The following is an 18,247-nucleotide window of genomic DNA, read 5'->3' on the forward strand; positions in this document are numbered from 1 at the left end:
AGGTGGAAACCGCTCAAGGAAGGAATATACACTGGGTACCGGCACGTGGACATTGATCCGTCACGTGGCCTTAATTGCCGATTAAGTCAACTGCTATAAATATTACAGCAAAGTGTTATCATTAAAGGTTCAATACCTCTAATTGGTCTGTATAAACAATGTTGGAGTCGAAAGTAATCTAATTTACAAGGATACTTAATCCCTATTTCCATCATTCTTACCTATCCCCATCACATGATATTTCATGATGTTAAATGGCATCTGCCAATCTTTTGCAAAATCTATGAAAGGATCTAGACTTTCCTGAATCTGACCACCACCCTCTCTGCTACCTACCACCTTTAGAGGCCATTTTTCCCCGCAGAGTTGGCCTTTTTCGGGCAGCGTGGTCCCCTTTATGAAGCAATGTTTTACGGCTGGTTGCCCTTCCTGCCGCCAACCCTGTTACGCCTCTTGCGACACACAGGGAATTGCCAGTGAACTGGTACTCAATTTGCCGACCTGATTGGAGATTTTTGGTAAAGCACATCATCTCTATGTTTACAGAAAACAAAATGAAGTCTTCAAAGAAAAGAACACCTTCCCTACAGTCAAACATGGAGGAGGTGAAACTGCAAATGCCGAATCCGCGAATGCGTGCGAAAAGTTGCGGCATCTCACGGGTGGAAACCGAGAATCTCAATTGTGTTTGGAAATTGCCGAAGCCGCGATTGTGTTTCCACGCGGAGAAAGGTGGTCGGTGTTGTACGGGTGGAAACGGAAAATATCAATTGTATTGAGATATTACCATCGATGGCAAAACTGCTAATGCCATACCTGTGGACGCGTTTACAATGCAAAGAGGAGAGCAGCTTCGTACAGGTCAAAACTCAAAATCATAATTGTGTTGAGAAATTTTATGAAACCTCCCACCCACCTTAGGACACCTGCTGGGACCCCAAAAGGTTCCATCGCAAGTTTGGTGAGGCTAGCCCCAAAACTGATGGAGTAGTTCAGGGAAGGACAGACAGACAGACAGACACTCCTGGTTTATTATACAACTAATCCTACAGGTACCCCATTACGGATGTAAAATTAATAAAATGTATGTATCAGGATGTAAAAATTCCCAGCCAGACATTCTCCCACTCACAGACATTTACTATCACTAAACCAGTTTCCAATCCAGGTGGTAATCTGACCAGCCACACCCCAAGCCCTCATCTTAGCTGATAACCTCCTACGTGGTACCTTATGAAATGCATTTTAAAGGTAGATGCACCGCATCCGCTGCACTTCAGTCATCCATCCAATCAGAAACGGCTTCATACAACTCCAATAGATTTGTTAAACATGATCTCCCTTTGGTAAATGCGTGCTGACTACCTTCAATTAGTTTTGAAATCATTCAATTGCTTCTCAATCCGTTCCTTAATTAAATTTCCAACATTTAGGCCACAAGACAGCCCGTTGTTGGCATGGTCATGTCCGCGGTGTCCGAGTTTGATTTCAGCAAATTTGCTTTCATCTTATCTTATGGTAGAGCCAGTCAGCTTTCTGAGTTGTTAGGGTTAGGGTTAGTTAGGGTTTATTTTCACTGATAAAGAAAATATTCCATGGTATATTTTAATGATGTTTACCCTTGGGTGGTTAGGGTTAGTTAGGGTTAGGGTTAGGGTTAGGGTTAGGGTTAGGGTTAGTTAGGATTTATTTTCACTGATAAAGAAAATATTCCATGGTATATTTTAATGAAGTTGACCCTTGGGGGGTTAGGGTTAGTTAGGGTTAGGGTTAGGGTTAGGGTTAGGGTTAGGGTTAGGGTTAGGGTTAGTTAGGATTTATTTTCACTGATAAAGAAAATATTCCATGGTATATTTTAATGAAGTTGACCCTTGGGGGGTACTTTGGCAACATAACGAATCTCTTTATGTGTTTAACACATTGTCCTATTGGGAACCTTCTGGACCTTTCACTAAAATGGAAGTCCAATTGTACTTGCTTATTATCTAATCGTGCTACCTGCCACATGGAGTCTCTTATGGATTTATGCTACTTTTGTCAGTCTTGGGCCCACGTTCCAATTTTATTCCAGGTGACGTTCATTCCTTTCATTCCCTTCTCGATGGTGCGTCACCAGGTTTCTCTTGGACAACCAACCCTTCTCTTCCCGTCAGGTGCCCAGCATATTGATCTTTGCAGTACATTTTGATCCTCCATGCACAACACGTGGCCCAATCCATCTCCACCTCCTAATTGTGGTCTCTTCCATGATATTTTTCCTCCCTGTTAGCCTTTCAACCTCTTTCTTACTGGACATGTCAGACCAGAAGATTCTCAAAATTTCATTATGGCTGCTGTAGTTTGCATACTATTTCTTTGGTGATTTTCCCAGATTCACATCCAAATAGGAAGACTGACCACGCGTTGCTGCCGAAGATCCTCAGCTTAGTTTTGGTGTTTTACTTTGATTCCCAAAAAATCCTTGAGTCTCATAAATGCCCCCTTGCCTTTTTTATTTTGGATACATATTTGAGGCTTGTGGAAGAGCTGGAATTAGTACACTGAACGGACCAGGACACAACAGGACATAAAGAACCGTTGAGAGAGGGGCGAAACACCAACAACAGAGTTGAAGGTCAAGATAGAGGCAGACTTGGACAAACAATGGGTGTGGTAGGAATGGGGGCAGGGGTGGATGCATGGGGGTGGACAAGATGGATACAGAAGGAAACTCTCAGGAGTTCTTTGTATCCGTTGTACTACATCTGCATCATCTCCCCCTCCTGCTATGGTAACCATGGACCCCAGAAATGTAAACTTGTCAACCTCTCTAATTGGTAAATTGTTGCACATGATGTTGTTGTTTGTGTGTGTGTGTCACAATGTCACATGTATGTTTATGCTTTCTGTTTTGGCTAAGTTAATTTTCAGCCCCACTTGCACCGCATACTCCTGGAGCCTATTTCCTTTTCCTGTATGCCATGCAGTATAAGGACTGCGTCATCAGGTAATCATCTGCAAAGCAAAGGTCCTTTCGCTCTTCAAATTGCTTCCAACAAGGTATCCCGTTCGTTCCCTGCTCATTTGGTTTCTGCAACACCAAGTCCAACATCAATAGAAACTGTAATGGAGACAACATGCAACCTTATCTGACCGTTGCAGTAACTTCAAATTTGTTTGACAACTTGTTATTTACAAATTACACTGCGTTTGTCCAATTAGGCCCCGTAAATAGTGATTCTTCAACTGGAGATCAGATAATAATATGAAGTAATCTCATCCCATGATGGCTGCATGATAAATGTGTGGTCAGTAAGGTTTACAGGAATTTCCTTAAGCCAGAACTCCTAATATGCTTAAGGAAGTAAGTTCAAAGCAGTGTTGAAAACAGAATAAATACAAAAATTATCTTTTGTTGTGTGCACTCACAGCAGATAACAAAACTGGACAAGCATTAAACACGAAACTGACACATAAAATATACAATAAAGGGAGTGGGAGACAACAGGGGGAGAGAGAGGGAAGCATACAAGCACAACAACAGTAGAGAACAGGGACGTCGGTAGATCTGTGGAAGGGTGAGGATTGTGGAGGAGGGAAGGGTACACGGTATAAAGCAAATTAACACAACTAGGAATTTCTGGAATGAAGTCGGAGATTGAAAGAGGTGGATTTTGGGTGTTTTAACGGGGGAACAAAAGATCAAGGTTTTGGATGGGGGAGGACAAGAGATTGTGGTGAAGAGCTGTTTTAAAGACCTGCAGGGAAGAATGAGATTGAAGAGAGTATGGAAGGTGGTTCCACAGGCAGGAGAAAAGACGAATGAAAGAGTGAAGATGAGCAGAGTCTTGATTTTGGCAGTTTCACCAGGAGAGGGTTTCTGGCAGATCTTGTGCGTCTTGAAGGAATACTTGGGGGACAGAGGACAGACAGAGTTGGGGGAGCTAGGCCGGAGAAGAGTCAGTAAAAGACAGAAAGGCCACCAACCTCCCTGCGGCGAGCGAGTAAAAGCGAGTAAGCGAGTAAAAGGCCCTCGGAATCGGATTCATCACGGGAGAGTCCAATGATTCTAAAAGCTTTGGTTTCAACAGCGTGAAGCCGAGCTAGCTGTGAGGCAGGTGGTAGCACCAGCCCAGAGGGGAGAGCAGTATTCCATTGAGCTGCAGATGAAAGCCTTGTGAGGTGAGGAGCTCAGGTGTGCCAAGGAAGGACTTCGCACGATGGAGGATGCCCAGTCGGCGACTGGCTTTGGAGGCCAGCTTGGAAATGTGGTTTTCCCAGGAAAGATCATGGCAGATCGTGAGACCCAAAAGCTTGAGTGACAGAACTTCTTGGAGAGGATTGTTGAGAAAGTCGATGGGAGGGTTTTCCAGTCGGTCTTTTCGCAGAGATATAGTGAGAGTGTGAGATTTGTCGGGATTGAAAGACATTTTCCACTTGTTTGACCAGTTTGTGATTTTTTTCCAGGTCTGCAGAGAGTGAGGAGGCTGCAGACTGCCGATCTGAGGGATGACGAATGGAGCGGCAGAGAGTGGAGTCATCAGCAAAGAGACAAACGATTTTCCAGAGAGTCGGAGAGATCATTGATGAAGACCAGAAACAGCACAGGGCCCAGAACACTGCTTTGGGGAACTCCAGCCTGAACAGGAAGGAGAGATGAGAGAGATCCATTCAGGATTTCACACCTTGGAACCCAGTCCCAGAGCACACCTCAAAACCCTATCTCACAAAGGCTGCTCAAAATGTGAAGAAGGCCACCCTGGTGTGCTCGTCGAGCATATTGCTGCTACAGCACACCTCGGAACCCAATTTCAAAAAGGTTGCTCAAAATGTGAAGAAGGCCACCCTGGTGTGCTCGTTGAGTCCATGGTCTGAGATGCACCACAAGGCCTGATAGAAATGCTGTGAATGTTGCCTTCAAACAAAATTTAATGTGGCAACAAATACTGCACAGAATGTGTGCATCCCGCACTTGTGATGGCAAAATAAAATAACTTATTCCAAAGTCATTCTTGAAATAAAATAGAAAGAGCTTGCACCTGCATTGTTGATGGAGTATGGAAGAAAAAATAGAACCTCCTTTAGAGGCCATTTTCCCCCGCAGAGCAGGGGTTGGCCTTTTTCGGGCACGTGGTTCCCTTTTTTGAGGCAATGTTTTATGGCCGGATTCCCCTCCTGCCGCCAACCCTGTTAGTCGCCTCTTGTGACACACAGGGAATTACCAGCAAGCTGGTACTCAATTTGCTGACCTCGGAAGGATGACAGGCTGAGTCAACCCCCCTGGCATCAATTCAGCGATCGACCGGGATTCGAACCCAAGATCCTAGAGAAATTCCTGCGGCGGTCACTCCAGCGTGCTCGTCCTCCCGATCGTTAAGACCTCCAATGTCCCTGGCGCAAGAGCTTATCGGCGACCGTTCACTTCCAGATCCAGAAACCGAGAGAGAAATGTCGGCCCTCCGTCCTCCTTTGTACTCAAGTCTCTGACGTCATCCGACGCTACCTGTGCTTGCTCCAACCAGCGAGTCCCTCTCTTCGTTGCTCGACGAAGAGAGGGACTCGATTCTAACCAATCACTGCTCTCTGGGGTATGGCCTTATGGCCCTGCCTGCTTGATGTGGTCATGTGGTGGCTGGCAGTGCCAGCGGTATTGTTCAATGTCTTGCTCCAGTTACTTTTATTTAGTGTCTTAATGCATACCGATTGTCTGGATATGTGTGTGTGCTGCATTGTCATAAGGAACAGAGGGGAAATAACAGAGGCAATTCCATACAGGGGATTAATTACCCATAATCCCAAACTATTTAACATAACCCCACCCCTCGTGATGGGAACAATGATACACATTTACACGACATACGGTCTAACGGATCCCCTACTTATGATACATGGGGTTTCCTCTTCTTCATAGCGACATACAGAGCATGGTAAGCTAGACACTTTACCTGGCTCTAAGGTAATCATTGCCTACCCCCCACAAACGTAACAATTGTATATATATATATATATATATATATATATATATATATATATATATATATATATATACAGTGCATTCAGAAAGTATTCAGACCCCTTCAATTTTTTCACATTTTGGACCCAAATAATGTTGTTTCTCACAGTCTGAGAGTCCTTTCGGTGCTTTTTTTGAAAACTCCAAGCGGGCTTTCATGTGTCTTTCACTGAGGAGAGGCTTCCGTCTGGCCACTCTGCCATAAAGCCCAGATCGGTGGAGTGTTGCAGTGATGGTTGTCCTTCTGGAAGTTTCTCCCATCTCCACACAGGATCTCTGGAGCTCAGCCAGAGTGACCATCGGGTACTTGGTCACCTCTATTACCAAGGCCCTTCTCCCAAGATTGCTCAGTTTGCCCGGGCGGCCAGCTCTAGGAAGAATCCTGGTTGTTCCAAACTTATTCCATTTAATAATTATGGAGGCCACTGTGCACTTGGGAACCTTCAATGCAGCAGAAATGTTTTTGTAGGCTTCCCCAGATCTGTGCTTCGACACAATCCTGTCTCTGAGCTCTGCAGGCAGTTCCTTCGACCTCATGGCTTGGTTTTTGCTCTGATATGCATTGTCAGCTGTGAGACCTTATATAGACAGGTGTGTGCCTTTCCAAATCATGTCCAATCAATTGAATTTACTGCAGGTGGACCCCAATCAAGGTGTAGAAACATCTCAAAGATGATCAAGAGAAATGGAAGGCACCTGAGCTAAATTTCAAGTGTCATAACAAAGGGTGTGAATACTTATGTAAATGTGATATTTCAGTTTATCTTTTTCATAAATTTGCAAAACTTTCTAAAATCCTGTTTTCTCTTTGTCATTATGGGGCATTGAGAGTAGATTGATGAGGGAAAAATGAATTTAAACGATTTCAGCATAAGGCTGCAACATAACAAAATGTGAAAAAAGTGAAGGGGTCTGAATACTTTCTGAGTGCACTGTATACATATACGCTCGCGCATACACTTTTGTGTGCATGCACACACGAAGGTGGACACTTTGATACCTGGGAGGACTCCGTTCCACCTTCTGAAACCCGCATATGGCGATAACAACAACAACACACACTCACACATCAACTGACACATGAACCAATTGCAATAGCCTCTCCCAACCCTTTCGGGAATGGCCAAGTCGAATATCGATCCTGAATAATGGAACCATAACCAACCATTGTACCACAACCAACAAATAAAATTCCTCCCGAATGTTCTTCCAATTATTACAAGAGTTGTTTTCTTTTTCTTTTTTTTCCAAAATATCACTTCTCGTCGAGTCCAAAATTAGTTTGCACCATATTGTGATTAAATGCCAAAAAAGGAATTTGATAGGAAAATTATTTACAGAAGTGAGATATAAAATATAATGCTCTCTGATTTTGCTTGTGCCATTCAAGGCAAGTCGTCTGCCGTTCCAGTTGCCACCTGGGAGCATCAGGTCACAAACAGGTCAGCTTGGCACAACATTTGCCACAAAAACCTGGACCACTTTGAATGTGGGCTTGCTATCGAAAGACAGGAAAATCTGCCAATGCCCATTTCCGCAAGGACCAGTCTGTACCTGTGATGTTTGTGGAAGATGCTGTGGGTCCCTCATTGGACTATACAGCCATGACACCATGCGCAAAGCTTAGATTCGTTGAAAACAACGACTCAAATCATCGTCGTCATCGTCATCAATGGTATCTGCAGTCATGTTTTTTTAGGAAACTGCTTTTAATTTGTTTTTGAGAAAAGGCTTTGGAAAAATGCATTTAGTTTGTGGATGTTAAGGATCCTCGAACAGTACGGAAGTCAGATAACGTTTTTGGGGATAATAGCAATATATATTTATAAGGAAAAGAAAAAAGTAATTTTGAAGTTATATTAACTGGGTGTGCATAAAGCACAGGTGTGATGAGTAAAACAGAGTCCTCTTATGCATACGTTCCTCTTCTTTCCTGGCAGAGTTCCAGTGCGACAAAAACCTTGAAAATATTGTGCCAGGAATCAGGAGCCGGTATTGAAGGTGACAGAGCAAAGACGCGTGATGTTACCTGTTGTCTTTAACAACTCCTTAGAGTCAGGACAGGTACCAGAGGGATGAAGAGTAGCAAAGGTAACACCGCTGCTTAAGAAAGGATTCAGAGAGAAATTGAAGAAAATATAGACCCAGTAGTTTAACTTTGGTTGTGTGGCACATGTGAGAGATGTTAATTGGACCCCTGCATATGGGGAAGCATTTAAAGAAATTTAAACTAATTAAAGGCAGTCAGCATGGATTTATGAAAGGGAAGTGATGTTGAACAAATCTGTTGAGTTCTCTGAAGCAGTTTCTGGTTACGTGGATGAGGGAAGTGCATGGATTTAGTGTATCTTGACTTTCACAATGCATTTGATGAGGCAGCACACACTTTAGAAGATTCTTATTGAAGGTGTGGGCTTGTAGAATGGCTGTTCAAGGGATTTTTCACTTCAATGAGCAATAACCGTACCAGGCGCCACACATTTACGGTAAAGAATGGAAGAGAGTTCGGACAGTAATATGGCGGATGTCTTTCACTCAGAGAATAGATAAATGCATTGAATGGTCTCCAGGAAAAGGTATTTGACAGATCTCCATGAAAAGGTCTTTGATTGGTCTCCATGAAAAGGGCTTTGACGGGTCTCCATAAAAAGGTCTTTGACAGGTCTCCACGAAAAGGGCTTTGACAGGTCTCCATATAAAGGTCTTTGACAGGTCTCCATGAAAAGGTCTCCATGAAAAGGGCTTTGACAGGTCTCCATTAAAAGGTCTTTGACAGGTCTCCACGAAAAGGGCTTTGACAGGTCTCCATAAAAAGGTCTTTGACAGGTCTCCATGAAAACGTCTCCATGAAAAGGGCTTTGACAGGTCTCCATAAAAAGGTCTTTGATTGGTCTCCATGAAAAGGTCTTTGATTGGTCTCCATGAAAAGGTCTCCATGAAAAGGGCTTTGACAGGTCTCCATGAAAAGGTCTTTGACAGGTCTCCATGAAAGGGTCTTTTGTCCTTTGACAGGCCCCTCCATTTTAGGGAGGGGGAGAAGGGAAGGAGGAAAATTTCCCCATGCAAAGAGTAATTATAGCCTCGGTGTTGTACAGGTAAAAGGGAAATTGTAATACCTCTGCCACCATCACCAGATGGCGCTACACGGTACACATTTACATAGAGAATTCACGCCCCCCTCCTCACATCATCACTGTGCTGTGCTCTTTGGAACGCGATATCTTTGGAACGCGATATCGCGATATCGCGATATCCTCACCACCGAATGAGGCCGCGGCCACATAGCCTATGTTACCCCCCAGACAAATTTGTATTTGTATTTGTACCCTGAGAAAGTATATAAGTGTTTATAGCTGGAGTACCCGGTGTTGCTCAAGCAAAAAAAACATTAACATCTATCTATAATTCCAGTAATCTCTGTCTGTCTGTACGTTTGTCTGTGACCGCTGTTTCTCGACAACCACGGGTCCGATATACTTTTAACTTGCCAGGTATATTGCTGGGGACCCGAGGATGTGCCTTTTCAAGGTTTCATATTAATCGGACAATTACTTACCGAGCTATGTCCAAAAAACGATTCAACCAATCAGAGAGCAGCGAACGATCGCGTGTGCCGAACGTGGCGGACACACTCTGCCTCGGATGGCACATTTGAGAGCGTATTCATTTATTTCACGTTTGCAAACTATGTTGGCGTTAAACTATGTTTTACAACTAATAAAAACGAATTTGCGTTTCATTCGCTTTCCTGCGCGTTTGTGCACGCGATGGCGATTTCTTTACCAAACTCCGGAAGCCGTTCGCTTTGGACCAAACCATTGCATGTAAATAGAGGGGGGGGGATTGTCACCACTCGCAAGCCGTTCGCTTTGGACCAAACCATTTCATGTAAATAGAGGGGGCGGGGGGGGATATAATTTTAGATATAGATATAGTACGGGCATGCCCTAGTATTTGAAATGAGGGCAAATATAATGGGAAAGCAATAACATCCAAATCAGAATCCATCACAAATGTCAAATCATCATTTTACCTTTTTGTTGAATATATGCTGCTGAATGTACCGTTCATCACGTTTCTGAGTTAAGTATGATGACGTTCAGGAAGAAGAAGCCTTACCACCAACTTCGACCGCTTCGGGAAATGTTTTATTATTTGTGTTCAAATGTCTGGTGATTGTTTTGTATTTGTTTTCGTTGAATATATGCTGGTGAATGTACCGTTGATTACGTTTCTGAGTTAAGTATGATGACGTTCAGGAAGAAGAAGAAGCCTTATCACCAACTTCGAGCGCTTACAGAATTGTTTTATTATTTGTGTTCAAATGTCTGGTGATTGTTTTGTATTTGTTTATGCGAATGTGTATATTGTATATAACTGTCATTCATCAAAAAGGCCTCGGCACTATAGAGTGATTTTTTTAAAATAAAAAACGAACTTTTTTTTTTTTTTGCCTAAAACACCCCCAAGCAGTCACTGATAACCTCTGAAAGTTTGACAAAGATCTGTCCAGTCATCTCTGAGAAAATCTATCATTTTCTGTCTGTCTGCCTTTGGTTCTTACACGGCCACATCCTTTAAGTTACAAACTCCCAACTCGGGATACAAATACAAACTTTGTGTGGGGATTACCATAGACCATGTGGTAGCAGCCTCACGTGGGGGTGTGGGTCCTCGGGGGGCATACACTCTCTATGTAAATGTGTAGCACCACCAGGTGGTGGTGGTAGAGGGTATTACAATTTCCTTTTTTACCTGACCAACGCTGAGGTTAAAGCACTCTCCACACGGGTAGATTTTTACTCCTTCCCTTCCTCTCCCCTCCTCCCCCCAACAAAATTGTGGGGCCTGTCAAAGCCTCCCCCTTCCCCCCAAAAGGTAAGTACACACTATATCTCTCCCCTCCCTCTCCCATCTCCTCCCTCTCCCCTCCTCTTCTCTTCTCCTCCCTCCTCCTTCCCCCCTATCCCCACTCCCCCCTTGTCCCTCCCTCTTCCCCTCTCCCTCCTCCCCTGCTCCTTACACACACACACACACACACACACACACACACACACACACACACACACACATACACACACACACACACACACACACACACACACACACACACACACACGAGGTCACCCAATCGAGATTGAAAGATTTTGACTTCAGTATTGGTTCACGAGTTATCAAACAGAGTGACCACTATATTCGTCATGGGTGTGTCTGTCTCTCTGTCTGTCCGCAGCATAACTACCCGATGATATCATCCGATCTTGATGAATCTTGGGTGGGAGGTTGATATCATGATCTAGTTGTGTCCTGCCTAGAGTGGGCATATTGCGCCCATTGTGGGCGGAGCCAGACCCGAAAAGGAAGTATTTTTAGGGGGTAATCGAGTTCAAGCTACATCTTTTCCGAGGGGTTTGGTGGAATCTGACAGGGGTTTCGGTATTTGGTTAGGCCAATGTCATGTGTCTAGCCCCACGGAGCTCGATTTTTCATTTTCGCCCCAAGGTCAAGGTCACAAGGTCACGAAATTTAGAAAAGTCGATTTTTGGTGGTTTTATTACATTGTTCGCTTCCTGATAGGGTGAAATGTCGTACATGATCTTATATTATCACATACATCATGAAATACAAGTTTTCCAACAAATTTCAGAATCTTCGACCTTTGACCTTTGAAGGTCAAAAAGGTAAATTTTTCAAAGTTGTTGGAATCGAACCGAATTTTCGGTATTGTGTAGCTAACTAACCTCATAACTGATTATACATTATTTTCTATCTCATTTCAAGGTCAGCAACCTTCATTTTGACATTTCCGGGCCTGGACTGTCCGGGCCTGTTTCGGTTATCGTCCGTCCTTTGTCAATGAATACCGCTCGCTCGTGAACCATCGTCGTCTCCTGACTTGTTAACATTTTATTTGAACCTACTTATGATCATCCAACAGTGTCACTACCTCGTCCGGTCCGGGACAGCAGCGGCTTTAGCTGTGCCTGTGTGTTCCGCCAGAGGCGAAGGGAGGTCATCATTATTTCTTGGTTTCTTGTAAATTTCATATGAATTGAAAGTCTGTATTGTAACGTTCATATTCTGCGTGTGAAAAGAATGCGGTGCGGTACAGCAAATTTCAAATTTGCCCAGAGTAAACGTACTTTATTGGACACAAACAAAGAACCAAAAAAGAGAGTTCATAGAACACCTCACCCTGTGGAGTCTTGAGAAAAACTACATGGTAAGGGTCTTTTCAATTCTTGCTTTGCATTTCCAAGTGCAATCTATATTTCCTCCGAGCGGCCATTTTGTCTAAATCTTGATATTCCCCAACACTGAGAGTGCAAGCAGCACATTTGAGTGGTCGAGATGGCATAAAACGGCGTAATCATTTTACGAAATATTTTGTCCAAGTACTGCTAAACTGGAGGTTTTGTAAGTGACAAAAAGGTGATTTTTGTTCTGCAGTCTTCAAGTATATAACTCAATTGAAATTAAAAGTTTTAAAAGCTGTAGAAAAGAAGAATATCAGAAGTTTACCGCCATTAATGCACCGTCTTTTACACCACCTTATTTAACACGTTACATTAGTCCTTCATGCCTTTTGTTTGTGTCATTTATGGCATCCCAAAAAACAGTAAGTTTCATGTTTGGAATGATTCTCAATTTTTGTTGGAATGCCAGACAGGCAGACAGACAGACTAAATTACCTCACTCCTCTCTGCGGATGTGCGATCGGGACGGGATTCCATACAATTTGGCAAAGTCAGAGCCAAAGAAATGCGAAACTGTGGGTTCATGTTCCGTTTCATGTTCTACAGTGTTAAAAATGTAGAATTCAATTGAAATTAAGTTGTTCCTCGTTCACAGACTGACGTCTGCAGACAGACCGACAGACAGACAAAGTGAACCAATTGCTTAGCGTGTGATGTAATAAACACACAAATGGAGACATCTCTGTGACTGTCTCACTTGTCTCCTTCCCGCAGGGCCTAGATCTGTTAATAACGAAATATAATTTTTCACAAATACAATGGAACCAGGCCAGCTTTTACTGAACAACAAAAACAAAACTAGCAATCAATAAAATCAGCAATAATGCAGGGATAAAATGTCCATTGTTCGAGTATCTTAACCAGGAATAACTGAGTCGACCTCTTGTGATATGAAAGAGCAAGAAAAAATACGCAGTGGGAACAAAGTATTTTGAAAAATATGCTACCAGAGTGGTGATGCATTTCCTTGTTGACGTATAGCAGACTGTGACAACCATAAGATATACAACAACCATAAGATATCTTTTAAGGATTCCTAGTTCATCAGCTATGATGTAAAGGAGTGGTGTTGTGCCATGCTGACCTGACAAGTTGTCTTGAATCAATAAACTGACACTGTTTGCTTGTCATATAGACAGGATTTTAGTGCCAGGTCAAGAGATTAGGAAAATGAAACTTCTGCACCTTTGTCTGTTTTCATATGTCTATCAGCAACAGGTAAGTGCACCGCTTCTGAAGTGCTGAAAACCTGATATGCAAGCTCATTCACCTGTCGTGTAAGTTTGCATCATTGATAAGCAACGGTACCTGCCCTATAGGCGGGGCTTCAATTGAGAGGCCCAAATGAAAAGGCAAAATATCATAAATTGAAGGCTTTTTTATTTTAAACGATTTATATAAACATCCGTTAAATCATATCACACGCAAATCATCAAAATCTAAACAGTATTTGTAGAATTTCAATAAAAGCTACATCACTGTTCATATCAGTAAATATTATTCCATCGTGTTTCAAATTTGGGCAATGGGCTCTCCAATATTCGATGTGTTCACGGTTTGAATTGCGTAATGTAACATTTGTGACGATGTTTTCATTGTGACGATGTTGTGACGATGTTTGTGTTCACGGTAGTGTTTGATGTGATGGTGTGAATGTAATTTCATAATGTTTTTCGTTTTTATTTTCATAATCGTTTAATGAATGTTTAATGTTTAATGAACATTTAATGAGCGTAAGAATGAGTATAATGATCATTAAATTAATGAATGAATGAATGAATGTAAGGAATAATTCGATGCAAAGCGAAAGACGCCTCAGAGCTGTCACATTCACTGTCGCTATGTCGTATGTACTCCCGATATGTGTTTCCTTCATTGTAAAAACTACCAAGTCAACAGTTAAAAGGATTTGGAGCCGATAGGTGTTATGGCCTTGGCAAGATCAATGGAGACAGCGATCTGTTAGCTTATACACCACCCAAATAGCTAGGTGGAATTCTCTCATGTAGAGATGAAACTGACGTCGTTTGAACTTTGGCCGAAATCATTATTTACTTTTAATGATGCTTATATACGAAGAAGATAATTGGTTTTGGGTCGTCCTTTCCGCATATCTCGTGGGATTGTGAGTTGGAGAGATGACCGTGATGGCGGGGAAGGGGTTGGCGTTCTCTCAAGCAGGGATTCAACCCATGTCCTTATAAAAGGTCTTTGTCCGAGGTCACCGAGTCTGATTGGTGCAGCCGATCAGTGCAGCCGTTTGTGCGGTACCCAGGAAAATAACGTTATGCAGGAGTCCAAAGCTGAAAATGCTGGAGGCCAAAACTGAAATTGGAAAAACAATATAGTCTATTTTACTCAAGGAGATCCCAGGAATACCCACCCAAAATATCGTTGCGATCGGTTTAGCCGTTTTTGCAGTACCTTCGAACGGACGGACAGACGGACGGACGGACATTTGGTGAATTATAGTAAGATGACCTTTTACTTCTGCCAATCTCCATCCTTCCAGCTGCCATATCGCACGTGCACTCATCTCACATGTTTTAACGTATCACAAACACATCTCACATGTTCTAACGTACCACACACTCATCCCCCACGTTATAATGCACCATAATGAGGTTTCTTTAGATGCTATGCTGTATATGTCACATGGTCATCAAGTTGGGATTGTTACACAGCTTACATAGAATATATGCTTGTACACATGTCACACATATGACTGCAACATTGTAGTTTTATGGCCACAGACGTTTACAAGTTGGTTGAAAGCCCTAAACAGAAGTGGGTATCAAAAGGAAAGGTGGGAACCCCAGCAGGGCACAAGATGTCTGCCTTGTTTACCTTTTATCATAAATTTCAAGGACCTAGGTGTGATGTTTACATGTAGAAGCTTCGGAACATGTCCCGTATCATGTCCTTGCTCCAAGGGCTAGTTCAAGGAGTTTCAATGAACCTCGATCAGCTCCCAATTGCAACTCGTTTGTTGTGATTTTTTGGGGTCTTTTACAATTTCCCTGCAAGGCTTTCCTTTATCACTGCAGTTGCTCCGACAATCGATTTTCCCGAGTTCGAACTCAGGTTTTATTCGTATTCTTTATCATGTCCTAGTACTTGACCACATTATTGTTTCAAAATAATTTCGACCAAATCCATCGGGTATCGATACTACATTTAGCAACGTTGTCCTTGTCTAGCTATAAACTGTCATCCTGGTGTTTCGCATGTAAATGTTGCATCAATATATACACAATCCCTTGGATGGACCTTAAGTCAGATGTCCAATCTGCTCGCATTAGGTGGTGGATGTTAAAGATCCCACGGTGTCTTTCATTAAAAGAAAGTTAGTTATCGTCAGCATCGTCAACCAATTCCTGCACCCTTAATTGAGAATCCAGAGTCGGAATGGCGATCCATCGCAGATTGTAACCCTTGCCAAGCTACTGCTTCAGCAGAATGGACGCTCAATCCACTTATTCTGCCATCTTCCTCACTCCATGGAGCCTTTCTTATCGACTTCTGGTCTTTCAGTTCATCTTTTGAAATTCCCTGCTACTATGTCATTCTCCCTATTGTCGATAGAAAATTGTTGGAATTTAGTTTGTTTGTTTTTTGTATACTGAATCGAGGCTCGTGAAAGAGCTAACATTTATTTCACAAACAAATCAACCAGACAAATAAGATATATAAAAAGAGGGAGCGGAAGACAAGATGTGGAGAGAAGGGGAAGCACATAAACACAACATTTGAGAGCAGGGGGATGTGTGGGAGGGAGAGGGCTTGGGGGGAGGAGGCGTGGGAAGGGGGGGGGGGGAAGTATAAAACACAAGGACACCAAGGACTTCCAGGACAGAAGTTGGTATTTCAAAAAAGTGGATTTGGGGTGAAATTATCGGGGGTAGAAAAGATCAAGGTTTTGGATGGGGGAAGATAAGAGATGGTGGTGAACAGCTGTTTTAAAGACCTGGAGGGTGGAGTGGGATTGAAGAGAGTGAGTGAGTTTGTTCCAGAGGCGGGAGAAAAGAGGAATGAAGGAGTGAAGGTGAGCAGAGAGTCTTGATTTTGGCAGTTTGACCATAAGAGGGTTGCGGGCAGATCTTGTGCGACCTGTAGGAATATTTGGGGGACAGAGCCCAGTGAGAGCTGGGGGGGCAAGGCCAGAGAGGAGTCGGTAGAAGACGGAAAGACCACCAACCTGCCTGCGGTGAGTGAGTGAAAGGCCCTTGGAGTTAGCTTCATCGCGGGAGATTCCAATGATTCTGAACGCTTCGGTTTCAACAGCGTGAAGACGAGCTAGGTGTGAGGCAGGAGCACCAGCCCAGAGGGGAGAGCAGTATTCCATTTTGTAACTTTCCTTTTAACTTGCAATTATTGGTGCTGTATTCCCATTGCTTTTGTATCCAGGTTATATTTTCACATCATACAGTACTTGTTTTTTTCTTTGTTTTTTTCTTTAACAAGATGACTGAGATTGCCTTTCAGGCTTCCTTTCTTCAAGAAGAAGAATAACCACCTTTCGAGGCCATTTTTCCCTGCAGAGCAGGGGTTGGCCTTTTTCTGGTCCCATTTTTGTAGCAATGTTTTACGGCCGGTTTCCCTTCCTGTCGCCAACCCTGTTAGTCGCCTTTTGCGACACACAGGGAATTACCAGTGAACTGGTACTCAATTTGCCGACCTGATTAGAGCTTTTTGGTAAAGCACATCATCTCCATGTTTACAGAAAACAAAATGAAGTCTTTAAAGAAAAGAACACCTTCCCTACAATCAAACATGGAGAAGGTTCAGTTGTGTTTTGGGGTTTCTGTGCTGCCTCTGGCACTGGGTGCCTTGAATGTGTGCCTGGCATCATGAAATCAAGAGATTGCCAAGGCATTTTGGAGCGCAATGTTCAACCCAGTGGCAGAAAGATGGGTCTCTGTCGAAGGTCATGGGTCTTGCAGCAGGACAATGACCCCAAACACACTTTAAAAATCACCCAGGAATGGATCAAGGCAAAACGCAGGACTGTTCTGAAGTGACCAGCAATGGTTCCAGATCTAAATCCCATTGAACACCTGTGGGGAGATCTGAAAACAGCAGTTGGTAGAAGGCACCCTTCAAATCTGGGAGAACTGGAGCGGTTTACACAAGAAGAGTGGGCCAAACTGCCAGTAGAGAGGTGTAGAAAGCTCATTCATGGCTTCAGGAAATGCTTGACTGCAGTTATTTTGTGCAAAGGCCGTGCTACCAAATGTTAAGTCTGGGGTGTCAATAATTTTGTCAATGCCATTTCTTTTCATTTTCTGATTTAAAAGGATATAATAAGTTCTGAATCAAAAACAAAGGTTCTGTAAAATTAACAGTGAAATAAATAATTGTGGAGACCAAATACTTTTGTCAATTTCAACTTCTTTTTAGAAAAAACAGTGAGTTATTAGAAAAAAGTGCAAGGGTGCCAATATTTTTGGCCACGACTATATGCATGAAAGAAGTCAATGTCGTAGGAAACACGTGAAGAGAATGGATGTTAAAGTCACATAGAAGTCCAATTGAAGCGTTTGGATGGGCAGAACCACCTCTGGGAATTAGCTCAGTCTCACCATGGGTAAGAAGGAAATTATAATGTTGCGGATTGCTCTAGCACACCTGTCTGGGAAGTCTGTTTCAAGTTTCTTTGAAAAAAAAGGCTTATTTGTCCTTAACAATGCTACACACTGCTAGAATCGAACCAGGAAGTCGTTTTACCTGGATTTCATTCTACAGGATTTTCAAAAGGTATGCAACAAAACTTGAAATGCAGACATATTCAAAGGTAAAAACGGAAGCAACTGTACATTATGTAGATCACTTTTCATCAACAAGGATCACAGCACTTGGAAATTTCCCTTTAATCACATCAAGATGAGAAACTAATTTAGCTTCCTTGTGAAGTGGATCCAAATTTGCATTTGTCATTTGGGGCTACATAATGCCATTTGGGACTCATTTGGAACGCTTGTGTTGCTGTGTGAAACAA

At 42.8% G+C, this 18,247-nt stretch overlaps 1 protein-coding gene across 1 annotated transcript in view; it reads right to left on the reverse strand.

Annotated features, from left to right (window-relative positions):
• The window catches only part of LOC137436088 (CUB and sushi domain-containing protein 3-like), a 1,358,203-nt gene that overhangs the window by 836,089 nt on the left and 503,867 nt on the right, over nt 1-18,247 (reverse strand). The gene's annotated exons all lie outside the window — the stretch shown is intronic.

This window comes from Myxine glutinosa, chromosome 11 (genome assembly GCF_964187855.1).
Source record: "Myxine glutinosa chromosome 11, kmMyxGlut1.1, whole genome shotgun sequence".
Lineage (NCBI taxonomy): Eukaryota > Metazoa > Chordata > Myxini > Myxiniformes > Myxinidae > Myxine > Myxine glutinosa.